General features: G+C 36.5%; 1 pseudogene across 1 annotated transcript; it reads right to left on the bottom strand.

The window, feature by feature from the left end:
- Positions 1-10,815: 10,815 nt before the first annotated feature.
- On the bottom strand, positions 10,816-14,977 carry LOC307166280 (tripartite motif-containing protein 16-like protein; annotated as a pseudogene). The gene is made up of 5 exons: positions 14,483-14,977; positions 12,924-13,017; positions 12,605-12,838; positions 11,963-12,107; positions 10,816-11,340 (listed from the first exon to the last, which is right to left on the bottom strand). The product of its transcript is annotated as a tripartite motif-containing protein 16-like protein (transcript).
- Positions 14,978-18,671: the final 3,694 nt, after the last annotated feature.

Consider the following 18,671-nt stretch of genomic DNA (forward strand, 5'->3'; position numbering starts at 1 on the left):
CAAAGAACCCAGCGTTAAGGAACCCGTGGATGGAGTTTGTTTTCCTGAGCATAAACGGAGTTGTGTAAGGGGCCGCTCACATATCGCGTCTTTTGCGCGCGCAAGTTCGTTATTTCAAATGTAGCCGCGCGGTATGGGCGCTCATAATGGAAGCGACGCGGTCGCGGTGCGACGCGCTCGTTTTTTCCAAGCGCGTCCGCGCCGCATCGAGATAAAAACATCTCAACTTTTCAGAATGCCGCAAGCGCACCGCAGGTCACGTGACAAGAACCAAGCTTAGCAACGACAGACGCCTCCGGAGCGCAACCACCCGAGCGCTTTGGAAAAAAGGACAACGCGGCGCGCCTAGCGTTTTCGACGCGTTTTTAGGCGCGATATGTGAGCGGCCCCTAAGACTGTTGTTCCCTGCATTTCGACGATGATTGTTTTATAAACAAAGCCCACATCGACGGATTTGCAGATCGTCTAATGCTTAAGGATCGAGCAGTCACAATGATAAAGGTTCGCGGTCGTGCGTTGGAACGGTGAGTAAAACTGTTGAACAAATGTCTCTGTGTGTTGTTAGCTAGGCGGGTAAGCACATCTTTAGCTTCGCCCACACGGCCCGCCCCCAGCCGCTCGTTTTTTTCCGGAAAGACTCGGTACAGCCTATCTTTCAATTAAAAATATAATAAAACAAAAGACTTTTTGGAGATATGAAGGATGCAATATTACTCTATAGGTACTCAAGATTAACAGGAGATTGAGTGAAAATGAGCATTTCACCCCCCCTTTAAAAGAAAAAAAGCAGAAATAGCTATATTTTGTTTTCCAAATGTATTGTTGTCATCAAATATTAGTATTAGAAAATTGGACGACATTTCCGATCGTTTTTTTAATTTGTAATATTATTTGTACGTTTATTGTATTTCATTTGACTGATCCTATATCTTTACCCGGAAGTAAATTACACCGTCGTGCGAAGTCATAGATATATAGACTAGATGTAACCTATTTATGTCCGACACGGTCAGACATGTATTTATCATTGAGAAAATTTAAGGTTTTGATATTAAGATAATCTACTTCTTTTTCAAAATAATGCATAATATAAATAATGCATAAAATAATGCAAGTTTATTAGTCACATTCTTCCACTTGAGTAAACTTAGAATGAACTATTGCTACTTATATATATGTATGAGCATCTAACTGTATAAAATATTTGTGAAAATTAGATTCACAGCACTGTCCCACTCAACCTGAAATGCACTGTCCCACTCAACCTAACACTGTCAGGTTGAGTGGGACAGTGCTGTGAATCTAATTTTCACAAATACAGGGTTGCCAACTTTTCAGTTTAGCTCGGAGTGAGACTTCTCCGACGGGGGGGGGGGGGGGGGGGCACTTGTGCTTTTAGGGGGCACACCTTTAACATTCATCTTAACCTATTTTCAGTATTATTTCAAGTCATTTTTCACCATGTCATGCATGACTGCAATCTCTAGAAAAAGCTAATAAATAATATTTCAATTCAAATGAATGTTTCATTATGTTTAATTGTAGTGTGATATAATGATCAATAATAACACATTTTTTAGCATCTAAGCACATCTAGGCACTTTTTTACACCTGGGGTGGGCGATATGGCAATAATATCACAATTTTTGTTTTTGTTTTCAGAAAAAATCACGATTTTATCATGATTCTTTTTCATGTTGGTTTTACTATTTTGCATGTGACTGAGCATTACAGCCAAACTAATGTGCCTATTTTAAAAACAAAGCCTTATAACAAAATATAGGTAACAAAATATAAAATAAAAAAGAATGGCAGACATTTAGGTCAAAGTGGCGAAGATAAAATCTTTGTCACTATTTTCTTTGTTATTAAAAATTAAGAACAGAGATACATATTACACATACACAACTTAATATACAAATGAAATAAACAGTGCTTTATTTTTTCAGCTATAGGTGTATTTAACAGTAGAATTGAAGAAAGTAATTAAATGGACAAATTTGAAAATAACACAACAGACTTAAAGTTCTCAGTCAAGAGCAGTGAATGATTTCCTCTGTGTGTTTTGTTGTTTTATTAACATTAACGGCATAGTTCTCCCCCCAAAAAGTCATAATTTACTCTCTTAAGTTGTTTTAAACCTGAATAAGTTTCTTTCTTCTGTTGAAAATAAACGTTATTTGAAAGAATGTCAGTAACCAAACAGTTGATGTACCCCTGTGACTTCCATAGTATATTTTTTTCCTACTATGTATGTCAATGGGGACCAGCAACTGTTTGGTTTTGGGTGAACTATCTCTTTAATATGGAAGCCCGTTTCCGCCACGTTGAGTAAAAAAAAAAGATTCTTTAAGTCATAATAATGAGAAAGTTTCTCATAATAATGACTTAACATCTCATAATAATGAGAAACTTTCTCATAATAATGAGAAACTTTCTCGTAATAATGACTTAACATCTCATAATAATGAGAAACTTTCTCGTAATTATGACTTAAACATCTCGTAATAATGAGAAACTTTCTCGTAATAATGACTTAACATCTCATAATAATGAGAAACTTTCTCGTAATTATGACTTAAACATCTCGTAATAATGAGAAACTTTCTCATAATAATGACTTAACATCTCGTAATAATGAGAAACTTTCTCATAATAATGAGAAACTTTCTCGTAATAATGACTTAACATCTCATAATAATGAGAAACTTTCTCGTAATTATGACTTAAACATCTCGTAATAATGAGAAACTTTCTCATAATAATGAGAAACTTTCTCGTAATAATGACTTAACATCTCGTAATAATGAGAAACTTTCTCATAATAATGAGAAACTTTCTCGTAATAATGACTTAACATCTCATAATAATGAGAAACTTTCTCGTAATTATGACTTAAACATCTCGTAATAATGAGAAACTTTCTCGAAATAATGACTTAACATCTCGTAATAATGAGAAACTTTCTCATAATAATGACTTAACATCTCGTAATAATGAGAAACTTTCTCATAATAATGACTTAACATCTCGTAATAATGAGAAACTTTCTCGAAATAATGACTTAACATCTCGTAATAATGAGAAACTTTCTCGTAATAATGACTTATTTTCTCGCACTTCTACGCATGCGCAAAGCAGCGGAGCAGAAGGGCGTGCCACACTAGCGACATCCGCTGGTCAAAGCCGTGTAAATGCATCACAGCAAACTTGGCACGCTCTGTAAAACAGTTGTTTTCATTAAAGTCAGTTTGATCTACTAAGTGCAATCTGTAGTATCATTAAATAACATCATCAGTAGGCCTATCTTCCATACTTTTCCATGCGCACGATAAGGTGTGAAAGTGGAATGCAGAAGCAGGACGGTTACCATGGTAACGAAGGACGCTTGTGCACACCGATGGAAATTGTAAACATGAATTTACAAAACTATCAGATTAAAGTTGGAATATTACATTTATTCGTCAAGTTTAAGTGTAACACATATGTGTGTTAATATAACACGTATTTTGCAGATGCTAGGATATTTGATGTGCAGGTTCATCTGGAAGATATCAATACAGAAATCACCTTTAAGATGTTTATGACTTTGGGGACATTTAAACATAAGTGGGCAGTGGAATGGGGGAAAACGCAAGGTCGAGACGTGTTTTTAAAAGCTGAACTTCTTTTCAATTTAGAACCGTGTCATGCGCAAGATTGCTGCAGAAGAGCGAGCGCAACGTCCGTCTAGTGCGCGTTTGCCTAGAAAAGCAATGCAAAAGCGCGTTCTGTATGAACGGACCCTTACACAGATTTCCAGATGAAGTGTTCTTAAACAGATTTGGAAAGGTGTGCTGTCTTATCATTCCTCCGTCTATTTGAAATCCATGGATCACCCTTGTATTGCTGCTTGTTCATACACAAAAATACAAATGAATATTACAAATGAATAAAAGACTATCTAGTATGGAAGCCTGTCTCATATACTGATCATTTATCTTTAATGTTATTCACTGCAGAGCGTGCCAAGTTTGCTGTGATGCATTTACACGGCTTTGACCAGCGGATGTCGCTAGTGTGGCACGCCCTTCTGCTCCGCTGCTTTGCGCATGCGTAGAAGTGCGAGAAAATAAGTCATTATTATGAGAAAGTTTCTCATTATTACGAGAAAGTTTCTCATTATTACGAGATGTTAAGTCATTATTATGAGAAAGTTTCTCATTATTACGAGATGTTAAGTCATTATTACGAGAAAGTTTCTCATTATTACGAGATGTTAAGTCATGAGAAAGTTTCTCATTATTACGAGATGTTAAGTCATTATTACGAGAAAGTTTCTCATTATTACGAGATGTTAAGTCATTATTACGAGAAAGTTTCTCATTATTACGAGAAAGTTTCTCATTATTACGAGATGTTAAGTCATTATTATGAGAAAGTTTCTCATTATTACGAGATGTTAAGTCATTATTACGAGAAAGTTTCTCATTATTACGAGATGTTAAGTCATAATTATGAGAAAGTTTCTCATTATTACGAGAAAGTTTCTCATTATTACGAGATGTTAAGTCATTATTACGAGAAAGTTTCTCATTATTACGAGATGTTAAGTCATTATTACGAGAAAGTTTCTCATTATTACGAGATGTTTAAGTCATAATTACGAGAAAGTTTCTCATTATTACGAGATGTTAAGTCATTATTACGAGAAAGTTTCTCATTATTACGAGAAAGTTTCTCATTATTACGAGATGTTAAGTCATAATTATGAGAAAGTTTCTCATTATTATGACTTAAAGAATCTTTATTTTTTTACTCAATGTGGCGGAAACGGGCTTCCATACTTTAAGAACAAGCGGCAGCATGTTTATTATTAGGGCTACTGTCTCTTTAAGAACTGCACGCGACGCGTCTAATATACACGCATGACAAGCAGATTTTAATTAATTTTCTCTGTTTGCTTTCACTTTAGACATAACCAACTTTGTTTATGTAAACATTGTCTGTATTTGACAGTATTAGCGCAATATAAGACTCAAAAGATAACTTTTAGTCCAGTAACAGGCTTTTAGAGCATGTGCGCGTCGAGTGTACGCGCTCAGTAAAGCGCATATTTGAACAGCGCATCAGCAGCGAATGACATGTTTAACCGGCAAGGCTTTAAAGCACATGCAAATAATGAACTTTTGTGAACTGCAGTGTCCCGTTCCTCTGCGTTAACATTTGATGTGAATATACGTCGTGCTGCAGTGTAGCCTATAGATGAAGGCGCCGCAACTGATAAAATGCGCAGTTGTAAGACTTTCCCTCTCTGCCGTGCGTGCGCGCGCTATCGGTTGGTTTGGACGACAGTCTCTGTCTCGCACGCGTGCTCGCTCTAGGTTCTGGGAGATTTTTAACTAATTTGCGTTTTTAGTGAAAAAAAATACAGCACAGAAGAATGTCTATTTTTGCGTGAGATTTCTTTGTTGAGCGTGAGATTGAGGCTGAATGCGTGACTGTCACGCGAGATGCGTGAGAGTTGGCAACCCTGCAAATATGTTATACAGTTAGATGCTCATTGTTATTAATCTCTAATACACAGACAGTATAAATGTATGTAAAAGCAAAAGTTTTATTATTACATCTTATACTACAGGGCTGTTGAATGCTTGAATCTGATTGGTTGAAGAACGTTCTAAGGTGTGCATTATTTTCAGGGAAACGCACAGCTAAAGTAGTTCCAGGCAGGTCTTGACCGCATTACAGTTCCATATCACTTCGCGTAGTTAACGGTAATAACGGAAAATAGGATACAATTCATAACAATAAATAACATGCAGCCCCATGCGCTTGATCTGGAATTTTCAATGTCTAGCTTCACAATCAATGGAAACATGCAGTTTAATTTTAATAAATAAAGTATATAGTCCTAGGCTATCTATAATCAATAGAAAATTAAACTGAAAATAGGCTAAATAAATGGATAGTCCTGCAGCACGGATTTTTATATATAACAAATAAATAATTATTGATAGGTCTACTTGTTAAAGGGGCTTTGTGTTTCATTTATTTGGCTAGTCTACTGTCATCTGTCAATAATAGAAAAAAGAATGAACAAATTAATTATAACGAATTGAATTAATAAATAAATAATAATATTGACGCACATGCTTTTCTGTCTCATTTTTGCAACATCTCTCTATAATAACTGCATTAATAACTGCATAAAGCCGGGGACACACTTTAAGGCCGGTTATGAATGTAATTTGATACTTATGACTGATCATGACCAAACGCGTGTTCAGCGCGTTCAGTCTGTGTTCAAAGTCGGTGTTTAAAATATGCTGCGATGAAAACAGTCAGAGAATGTGTCAGCTAGTCGTGTGTCCCCAGCATTAGTCTGCTATCAGTGGCTCAAACCTCCGTTACTAACTCTAAAATGACGTTTTGGAATTAGCAACGGAGGCAGGGGATTAGATGAGTAAGAAATTAGACCTACATACAAGAGCGTTTTAATGACAAAAACTTTACAAACGTCTAGAAATACATAATCTGAACAATGTTTCGAGGTGTGGTAACTGTAGTATAAGCGGAATAATTGACTTCAGGCCGTTGAATTATTAGAAAAATAATGCACACCCGAGGTGAACGGCCACTCCGCTTCGCGTCGTGACCGCATTACCACCTCGGGTGTGCATTATTTTTCTAATAATTCAACGGCCTGTCGTCAATTATTCCTTACATAAGTGACAGAATTATCAACCTTATTATTCTAAAATAGATTTACACTTGCCGGGTGGCTTACCGTGAGGTCCCAGGAGTCAAGCAATTTGAAAAATAACAACCGGACCACATCTGTGATGTCACACCAATCACAACCTTTATTTCATATCCAATAGACATTCAGCTACAACAAAGTAACAATTGTTGTGATTGGTTTACAAAATTAACCATTTACAGTACCCAAAAGCTTAAGTGTCCCACTCAACCTGATGTCCCCCTCTACCTGAATTCACCCTATATATATACAGAGTGCGATTTGAGAAAAAAAAAAAACAGGGGGGGATGTTTTGAAACATTTTTATTCATAAAAATAAATCATGAGAACATGAACTTCATCACTGCATTTGCAGGAATTGTAAAATCTTTTTTCTTATTAACTCATAGATGCAACCCCAACTCCAAATGTTCTTGGCAGCAGATAAAGACAAAATATAAAAATATAATAAATTCAAAGTGGTGAGTATTTACCACAACCTTTTATTACTTTTGTGAATATTTTATCACAAACACTTGTTTGCAACAACAGAAATAAAGAGTTAAATTCAGAAAACCAGAATACACTGTGGCGGAGGAGTTGGCTCTGAGTAGGCAATAAGGGACGGCCGATTATGGATGGGATTACAGGTGCTGTACAATCTGACCCTGGTGCTGGCTCCTCTAAGCAAGTAACACTGGGTATGTGTGCAATACATTACTACTTTTTTTAAGTTTTAAATATGGCTGACTGTATGTTCTGCAGTAGAGGGAAATACAGTGTCCCTGTTGAAGCCAGCACACATACACACAGTCTCCCACACAGAGGTCAGTATGCAGCACACAGAACACCAAACATAACCTGCTTTACAACAGTTATGCTTTACATTGGCCTATTTTTATTTATTAGGGTGGAGGAAATGATGAAGACACTCTGTCTGTGTGTTCTCAGACAGTTGCTGATGTGAATGCACTGGGCTTTTTATTGTGGCAAACATTTGAATGTGTGGCATAAAAAAGGGACTGGCCCTTACACATCTCTTTTATTGCCCCAAAAACTGAGGCCTCTACCTCAATGGGCTTCAGAAAAAATGTGAACAAGGTAAGGATTTAAAACCCTTGACATAAATTACAGTCAGTCCTGTGTTTGTAGTAAGTCAAGGAACTTTTTGTGATTTGATGAGCCTCCAGAAAACTTGTAATGATCATGTTTGTGGTGGAATTATGTTTCAGGTGGAAACAGACTCAGTCAGGGCCCTGTACAAAAGGAGTCTTGAGCTAGACTGCACACTATGGAGTCTTGAACTAGACTGCACTCTAAAGGAGCTGGACTGTGAGCTGAGGAGGCTCCAAAATAAATAAATAAAATTGGAGATCAAACATCTGGATAAAACTGATCTCAGTATGTGAACTTATTTAACCAAGTAACACTTTAGTATGAATATTTATTAATGAACCTTTCTCTTGCTCTCTTTCTCCCTCTCATCCCACAAAACCAATAAAACAGTTTGAGATCTGCAGTTTCAATGTGCTTTTATTAAGTGTAATATTGTATGGTGATTGCATCTACATCTGCACCAGCTGGGTGGTCAAGTGTGATCGGGTCAGTTTCATCGGGGAGAAGCTGGTTTTGTGGTGTTTCTCGCTCCTTTCTACTGGCTATATTGTGCAGAATGGCGCATGCAGCCACTATCTGTGATGCCCGCTCTGGTGACTCTTGAGCGCCGAACACAGTTGAAATGTGCCTTTAGGATGCCAAAGGTCATCTCTATCTTCACTCTGGTTTTACTGAGGGCCACATTGAAGCAGTGCTGTGGCCCTGTCTGAGGGTCATGATAGGGGTTATTGTGTAGGTTTTCTATCTCAGTTCAAATTAACAGTGTTTTGTACTGTACCAAATTTAACTTGCTTTCCTCAAAGCGCTGACACAACACAGACTCAATGATTGTTGCAATGACTCTAGGGAATCCTATCATAAGATTAACATAATAATAATAAAAAAGATTTAAAATAATTATTAACATGTATTGTATTGTGTAGTACATTTGTGAAATTTGCTTTTTGGAGAAAAAAAAAAAAAGTGTTCATGTGATGTCACCCTATCAATATATCTTACCGGCAATTTTATAAAAGCCCTCTTTTATGGACATGGTCGATAAACGTCCGGGGAACACTATTAGTGAAACTATTCATGAACTCCTGCAGAGCGAGGACCACCTTGCGAATGGTTCGACAAACCGTGTTTTCCCCTAGCTTCTGTGCGTCAGCCACCGTGCAAGAATGTACCACTTGCAAAAAAACACAACGCAACACCATTTGCGGTACAGTAAGTGCATGAATTCGACGTGTTAAATTCTTTATGTGCAGCTCAAGAAGTTCGCAAAGATAAGACATTCCTTCCGTGGAAAATCTGTATCTTTCATACAAGTAACTATCAGGAAAGGCAAGGGGATTTTGTCTGGCCAAAAACTCTTTCTCTACGAAGTGCTCGTCAAACAATTTGCGCTGAGATGTCCACCAGATTTGGAAGAAAAGTGAAGTCATTGCAACAGACACTGGGAATAAGTTACGTCACCTATATGTTTCTTTGCTCTCAGCTGATTGGTCAAACTTCAGTCTGAATCTTGAATCCAGAACATAGCCTGCCCCGGAGCAGGTTAGCCGTGCAGCTTAAGATACCATGGCAACGAACACCGATTAAAGCCAAGCTACTTTCATAGTACCTAAAACCCAGGGTTGGCGGAAACTAAACTGAATCATAGCTGGCTAGCCACCTAAACCGGCTTCATGGCATAGGCCCCTGTACTGTATATCATATCTCAATCCCCAAGTCGCACACACAGCCTTATGGCTGCTTGCTCCTTCAATCCTTATCATATAAATTTAAGTTCTCTAGATATCTAATGTCATGCATCCATTTACTGGATAAAAAAATTTAAAACTTTATTTCTCCTGGCAGTTCGACTTTTATCTTTGCGCTCTGCCTCCTCTAACATTACATGATTGTTTGCTTACAATCCACATACACATCTCAAACAACAGACAGTAACAGACATCAGAAAAAACACTGGTTCATCAGATTGATCTTTTTGCGCCTTTTACTCTGAGATTTCCCCATGATGGTCCCTTTTTTCCGTGTTTTTTGTTGGCGCTCCTATATAACTCTAGACGTCTCTAGAGAAATCAATTTTCACCTCAATTGAAAAAGGCGAGCACTCATTCTCACGCCATGCAGCGAGAACTTTACTCACAAATTTGATCAAACAGACCCTCGGAGTTTCCCCCAATACACTCCCGTGGATTAACTGAACCCACCAGACTAATAAACTCTACTAGTCTGGACTAGCAATCTGTACTAGTCCACCACTGTGTTCCATTGACCATCATGAGTTCATCCCTTTTCAACAATTTAGACTTTGTCTCTTACCAGTCTCAGCTTACGCCACTTCAGTTCTTTTGATGATTCCAGTGGTGTCTCTCTTAGGCCCTTGCGGTCGGCCCCTCTCTCTCAAGTTTGCGAGGTAGGGCTGGAACTACTCAGTCCAGGTGGCCAAACACCGTCCGCTCTCGGGTCCAAGAGACACATCCATGGAATGCTGCCGACAATGCCAAATTGTCGTGACAAACAATTTTACATCACTGAATAAGAGACAAACATGGATCAATTGTCTTTAACAATTATTTATTCCCTTACAAGGAAAGGTCAGCAGTCATACAGTCATTACAAAGTGCCTGCAGAGTGTGACAACGAGTGAGTATCCTTCATTCTTTATAGTTGTTCCTCCCCCAAGGTTGTTTTCCCGAGGCTACATCAAGATACATCTTAGCCATAACTAACATATTGTTTAGATTTGTCTATCATATTTAATCATATTACACCCTTGAATGGAGACTCTCTCTGTCTCGGTCATACATTCAGTCACATTAACTTCTGTCCGGTCAAATACAAGGACATACACATACATATATTAATAAGAATATGTTTCGACACCACATTAATCTAATTACCATCATATTTATAAGATTCTATGAATATAATTAAGTGCAAACATAATAGAAGATTAAATTTCTTCCACAACAGTCTATTCTGTAACATCAGCACAGTTTCACTGATGATCCAGACCAAACATTAAACCCAGGATAGAGCGTCTGAGTGAATGTGGTCTGGACTGTGTGGATGAGGCTCATTGTGTCAGAGACGCTGTAGAAGGACAGAGTTCCTGCACTGTGATCCACATACACTCCTATTCTTCTGCTGATGGACTTTATATATAGGGAGAACAGTCTGTATGTTATTGTGTCTGAATAAGTATCTGGAGGAAGAACAGATCAAACTCCAGGACTGATCATTATGTCCAAATCCACAATCATTACCCCGTCCCTTCCTGCTGATGCTCTTATATGACACTGAAATAAACACACGACTCCCAGTCCACTCAATCTACCAGTAACAGCGTCCACACACACTCTCTCTACACAACACCTGACGCCACCGATCAAATCTGTCTGGATGATCAGGATACGGCTGGACTCTGTCAGTGTTAGTAATCACTCTGTTCCTCTCAGACAGACTGAGGTGTTTATTCACTGTGTTCAGATCAGGAGTCAGCTGATGGGAATCTGATGAGAGAAAATGAGAATCTGATGAGAGTTGTCGTCATGTCAGAGGATGGGGGAGGGGTCCATTGTTTTAATTGAGTAAACTTAATTTCTTAAGATTGTGTTATATATTAATAATATTGATTTGAATTAAGTAATATTTTTGTTTCTTGAAACATATCAGTTTAATTCTACATTCTCAAATAATTTGATAGAAATTTCACAAATATATTAAGTGTATTATAAATAAATTGGTTAGTCAAATACTAAATTATTTTAGTGAAAAAAACTTAAATATAACTGTAAATTTTAGATAAAAGGACTAATTTCTGAGAACAGAAGAATCTCTAGATGCCTCATATATAAAACACACGTATAGGATTCGATCCTAAATTCCAATGGATTTCATCCTACGTCAAATATGTATTTATTACTTCTAAACCATCAAGGGATGTCTGTCGCTGTTCTGTAGAGTTGATGCACTTGAATTAAAGATGAACTGTGATTTATAAAGTGGGATGCATTTAGGAAAATTATTTGTGTGAATGGATGTTTTATAAATCATAGGAACATTTCAGAAACTGTACGTTCACATTTCGGATCATTCTACGCACGTCTTTATAAAGGAGGAGCAGGACTTTACCTCTATCAGAGATCTTCTTGAGCTCCTCCAGTTTGTCTCTCAGCTGACGGACAGATTCCCTTATGCCATCAAAAGAGGAGAGATAACTGAAGGGAACGTCGAGTTCGTCTGTAGATTCAGGAGGTGCTGAGAGAGACTGGAAACTCTACAGAAAACAGAAATCAAAACTCATCATCTCCACACTTCAGCCAATAACCTGCACTATATCAGATCTGAGCGGCTCTTGTTGACTTCACTTCTCTTCAGTGACTCGCTTCAATCCAGCACTTTCACACAATCAGCACATTCTCCTCATATTCATTATAACATTAATTTTACAAACTCCAGTATTTGTCACTTACACTCCTGAAAAAGAAAGTACACTTTTAAAAAGAGTACCGTTACTTATAACAGAGATAATATACTTAAAAAATTATGTGCAGATTAGATGTAATGGTTTAATTGCATGTTATTTGCTATTTAAATGAATGTGGAATAGTTTAGTATTTTGTATTAAATGCAAATATCTGAACTTTAGATTGCTTTTTGTTTTTTTTGTTTTTTGCCCTGCTTAAGTTCGTCTCATTCTGCTCTCATGAAATGTTTCTCTGTGAGTCTCTTGCTCAAGTCCACTATGATCCAGTTCTTCTAGATCTCTGTTACCTGCAGGAACTGGATGTGATGGTGTGTGTGTGAAAGCTGCTCCAGCTCAGCGTCTCTCCTCCTCAGATCATTGATCTCCTGCTCCAGTCGCTCCAGTCGTCCTTCAGCTCGACTCACTGCAGTCTTTTCCTGATCTCTGATCAGCTGTGTCGCCTCAGAGCGGCTTCTCTCAATGGAGCGGATGATCTCAGTGAAGATCTTCTCACTGTCCTCCACTGCTGTGTGTGCAGAGCGCTGTTACACACACATCACAATCACACAGTGAGTTCAGTGAGTCCAAACTGAGACGTCTCACACTTCTCTTCTTCTCCAGACTCACCTTATGAGACTCCACAGCCTCTCTCAGCTGATGAAGATCTTTCTGTCTGCTGGATTCTCTGGTGGATCTTCATCTGTGTCTCCTTAAGCTGTTTCTGGAGGACAAACCAATAACAGCGAATAACACGTAAAACTACTGTCAGAAAAGAAAATTAAAGTTACATAAATCCAGAATTGATGGAGTGGTTAAAGATCCAGCATGGTAAGGTTATTCTGTAGGTTTAAACCACAGATTCATAGTTTCCTGAAATGAGATTATGAATGAATATGAAGCCAGTGTCAACATTATTTCAAATATGAATACTTTACCCTAAAGTTTTAATTCTGTCATCATTTATTCACCCTCATGTCGTTCTAAACCTGTATGATTTTCTGTCTATTGCAGGACACAACAGAAGATATTTTGAAGAATGTCTCAGCCATAAATATGGTGATGTATCAATAACAACAAACCTCACTGATTCTTGCATGTCCAAGTCACATGACTAAATATCATGATGTCATGACACAAGCACCAGTTAAGTTTGATGATTCTGATGTATTTAATTTTTATGCTCCGTATACTTGAGTTGATCAATGATTTGATTTGTGAATCAAAATTAGGATCCTAGTTTATAAAAAAACACACTTGACTTTAGCATACTTATGGAAATAATATAGTTTAAAAGAACAACTTAAGTGTGAACTGAACGTAATGTTTTCAGACACTGCATGAAATTTACAATTAAATGAAAATGTATTACAGATTTAAATTAATAGGTTAACTTTAGAGTGTTTTTGAGCCTCTTAAGTAGGACTTTGACTTATGGTTAAAGATTACTGTTTACTTTAAAGTTTACAGACAAACATTTATGGTAAATGTATTTACAATTTTGCACAATTGTAATGATGAAGTTGCACTTTAGTAAATTTAAAATATATTAACTTTTAATATGATATCGAACAACACACTACAGTTAACCTTATAATCAAGAACTTTACATGAGCTTCAGTATGTCAATCTACACATCAAATTAAGTGCACTTCTTTAAAGCACGACAAAAGCTCATTAAACTGAAATATTAAATATGATTAAAATGTCCAGATTAAAGTAAAAAATAATATTATATAGTATAATTTGATATTATAACTTTTTATAAGTGTACTTAAGTTTAAGAAACAATCATGTGCTCTCTTTAAGTGCATTTACGTAGCCTTTTATTTCATGAATATTATATTATCTGCAAGTACAGGTTTAAAAATGTAGTTTTAAGATCTTAAGTACACTACAGGTGCACATTCACTACAATTAAGCGCACTACTTTTTTAAAGCACTGGAGTTGTTTAAATTTTAACTTTTTCTCCTGTTTGGAGCTTGAAACTTTTGTACTTTCAATGTTTAGGCTAAAATAGATGAGACATTCCTCAAATAGCTTCTTCAAACTGGTTTGGCATGACCGTGAGTAAATAAAGAAAGCACTTTCATTTCTGTGTGATCAATCCCTCTCAGCTCATACCTGTTTCTCTGTCCTCTGTGCTGCAGTTGATACAGTTTTGTGATTTTTATGTTTAAATGCACACTTGATCAGAGATACAGAACATTTCTAGCTCTTTATCATGTTTACGGCAGATCATGTCCTGCAGTCGTCCAGTGGCATCAATCACTTTGTGTGGTTTACGAGAGTGAAATTCCTCATGACGGTCAAAATGAGTTTGACAGTAAGATTCCTGACACACCAGACAGGACTTGACGGCTTTGTATTTTCTTCCAGTACAGACGTCACACTCCACGTCTCCAGCTCCAGCGTAACAGTCAGCAGGAACTTTAGTCTTCTTCAGTTTCTCCACCACTTCAGCTAGCATGGTGTTTTTGCCTAAAGCAGGTCTTGGACTGAAGGTCTTTCTGCACTGAGGGCAGCTGTAGACTCTCTTCTCATCCTCCTGATCCCAGCAGTCAGTAATACAGATCTTACAGTAACTGTGTCCACAGGGAATAGTCACTGGTTCCTTCAGGAGATCCAGACACACTGAACATGTGAACTCATTCTGATCCACTGAAATTCTGGCTTCTGCCATTTTACTGCATGAATACAGAGAGACACAAACACACAACAGCTCAACAACACTTAAGTTTCTGTTTCTCTGAACTGAGGAGTTGAAATAGTTTCCTGCTTCTGTGTCTGAGTGACGTGTGTAAAACAGGTGTGTCTGTAAAGAAGTTTAATTCCTCATTCCTGCTCAAAGGAGAGTCACTTTCCTGCTGTTTATGTGTCGTTCAAGTGGAGTCGAAAATATCGTAATTACAAGTTCTGAGCACATGAATGATGGGGCAAAGTTGTATTTACGAATGAAAACTGAATGATACACGAGTTGCAGACTTGTGACATTGGTAGGGGCAAAAATACTGATCTTTAAGTGTTATACAAGTGTTATATATAATAATATTTATTATTATTACATAATAATAAATATAATAATAATAATAAAAATATATATCAGAAGATAAAATCTCTCTCTCTCTCTTGTGAAGGATTTGTCTATTATTCCTATCTTCAAAAGTCCTCTTATCTGGCAGCTCTTCATTTTTGATCCTCTTTAAAGGGTCAGAAACAGCATTGATTAACAACACCAGAGCTTACACTAGCCTTGACTGTCCAGTTGTGTAAAAAAATAAAAATAAAATATAAATTATTATATTTTAGATGTCATGAACCCCCACATATGATCATATGATTTTTCTGGATTTTCTTCACATTGTAGAACTATAAACTTAAATTACTCTGTCATTTATGGTCATACAGAAAAAAGAAATATAAAAAAAAGAATCTGTGATATTTCTACTTTTGTATGTGTCCACTTACAATCAAATCAAAACATTGTGCTTTTGTAAAATAAAGAACATAAACAGGGTGTGCGTTCTGCCTCTCCGTCGCAGTGAATTTTTTTTTCTTGAGCACGTCTATAAACTGAAACAAAACTCAGCGAATACTTGTCACACATTTATGAGCCATATACCTTTATAAACATTTAAGTGTGTACTTTTAAATGATCGGATTCAAACTGAAAACAAATATTCTCTGTTTAAGTAATTTGTATAAAACCAACAAGATGTCCAGCTTCTCAAACGCTTCCTAATTATTTTTAATTTGAACACGCCCACTCGCGCAAAAGATATTCACATGCAAATCTCCACATGGAACGCGATCGCGCTCGTTACCTCAAAAACAAAACACCAAAACACTTAACAAGTCTCTGCTTTTCGTCGAGTTTGAAAGGCGCACCGTGAGCTTACATTGGATTTAGGCTACCTCAGAAGAAGAAGAATGCGATTTGAAGACAAGAAAGATGTAAGGTAAGAAATTCTTACATATTGGTTTGTTATTGTTGCATAAATTTCACATTGCAGTTGAACTGTTGCTAGATATATGGTGAATATTATAATATTTAGACCCGTGTTTACTGTTACTGTGTTTGTGGATATCTGCTCAAACATAGATATGTATATGGTAACCATCAGTGGCGTGCACAGACCTCCTCAGGGGCAGGGGCGGAAGGACCAAAAAGGGCACTTTTAAAAAAAAAACATTTATTTTTAAAATAAATCACCTGTATTTAAAGCAGCACCCGTCTGTCTGTTGTGTTTTATATATTTTAATGACTTCCTCACAATTATTTGGAATATCTCACTCGATGGAGAGCAGCAGTCGGTCAGAGAGCCTCTCTCGGAAATGATGATAATATAACTAAATATTATTTACTTTACCAAACAAAACAGAGAATCAAGTCGGTAATTATGAGGAATTCATGTTTAGTTATGTTGATGTTATAAATTGTAGGCCTATGTATTCAATAAAGTGTTAGCTATCATGAAATCAGTAACACTTTACAATAAGGTTTCATTAGTTAAATTTGTTAACATGAACTAATAATGAACTACACTTCTACACAATTTATTAATCTTAATTAATATTAATTTCAGCCTTTACTAAAACATTATTAAAATCAAAAGTTGTATTTGTTAACATTAGTTAATGCACTGACTGTGACATAACATGAACAAACAATTAAAAGTTGTATTATTATTAACTAAGATTAACAAATAGGCCTATACAGTAGCCTAACAAATGTTTAGTTTAGTTTCAGACACAGTTGAGCTAACAAACAACAGCACAGTCTGAGGTGTAGGCTAAAGCTCTTGCTTATAATGCCTACCTTTTTAAAACATCTCATATTTTAATAAAAAATAAAAATAATTATTGTCTTACATCATTATAATGTTGACAAACAAATATAAACAGAATACAAAAACATTAGTATTTCCTGTGCAATACCATTGCACAATCCAAATACAACAAAAGCAGCTTGTTCATTTAACATTCTTTAAATGGTTTCATATAGTTTCAGTGCATTATTTTTTAAATAGTTTCTTTAACTTATTAAGTGCCCCACATATTTTTTTTAAGTTCCTCATGACAGCTATTCCATAGATTTACACCTTTAACTGAAATACAATGGTATTTTGCATTGGTCCTATGTTCTTTTTGAATTTTACAAGTTCCCCTTATGTTGGCATTCTCTTTCTGTGAACAACCCTTGGATACTTTCTGGCAATTGATGATTTTTTACTTTGTACATGATCTGTAATGTTTTTAGTTGTTTTGCATGATTAGTTAATGTTAGTTAATATGAATAATAAACAAATAAACCTCATTGTAAAGTGTAGGCCTACTATGAAATCAAAGATATAAATTCCTTACAATTTAGAGCTGGACATGGACTTTTCCTTGGACATGAAATTTCCTTTCACTAGATGTATTTCCCCAAGCTAAGAACACTTGCTATGGCCTGGACAAAAACGAATGACATTGTCAGACTCAGAATGCGGCTGAAATTGAGTAATACTTTTATGATTGTTAAGCATAACTCACATGCTGCCGCAACTTTTACAGTAGCATGGTAGGATAAATGTAACTTTTCCGTATTAGCTTAATATTACCTGCTGCCCGTGCAGTTTGAAGACTCGCGGCGAACTGCTGCGTACATAGCGCTGAAAAAAAGAACTCCGCCTACTGCCACTTCACCTCCGCCAAATGCTTCCGCCAAAAAAATAATATTTAATATTTGTTTGTATTATTATTGTTCGTGGCAATGGTGTATAAGTGTATTGTTATTTATTATAATATTTATTTTAATAATAATTATTATTTACATTTATCAGAGAGGGGCACAATACATTTTGAGACAAAAGGGGCAGGGGCTTGAGCCCCCCCGGCCCCCCCCCCCCTGTGCACGCCACTGCTAACCATAATGTTTTATATTTGAGCGCGATCGCGTTTGAATGTATCATATTTGATACATTCGAAAAGCAAAACGCACCAAACGGCTTCATGTTTTTACTATTATCTCATTTCATATCATCATAATGAATGGAAACATTTGAAGTAACATGATAATCAATATATTTTCTCTAGCTTAGTTGTTACTGAAATATTTTGGAAGATTTATAGGCTGGTTATTGTTATTATTATTTTATGCAGCACTGCGCATAGCCTATGCCTACAAGGCACAACAAACCCGGTGTTCATTATATTATATATTGTTGGAAACATTTGTGTGTGTGTGTATTCTGTGAATTTTAAAAAGCAATTTTAACCAGAAAAATCTAAAATGTATTCGCAAAATCGTGCAGGCCTTTCTCTTGATATCAGTATGTTCACTTTTTTTTTTTTTTCAGGGCCCAGATGCCACTCCTGCTGACTTCAACATTCAC

The sequence above is a fragment of the Squalius cephalus genome, assembly GCF_949319135.1.
Source record: "Squalius cephalus genome assembly, chromosome: 1".
NCBI lineage: Eukaryota > Metazoa > Chordata > Actinopteri > Cypriniformes > Leuciscidae > Squalius > Squalius cephalus.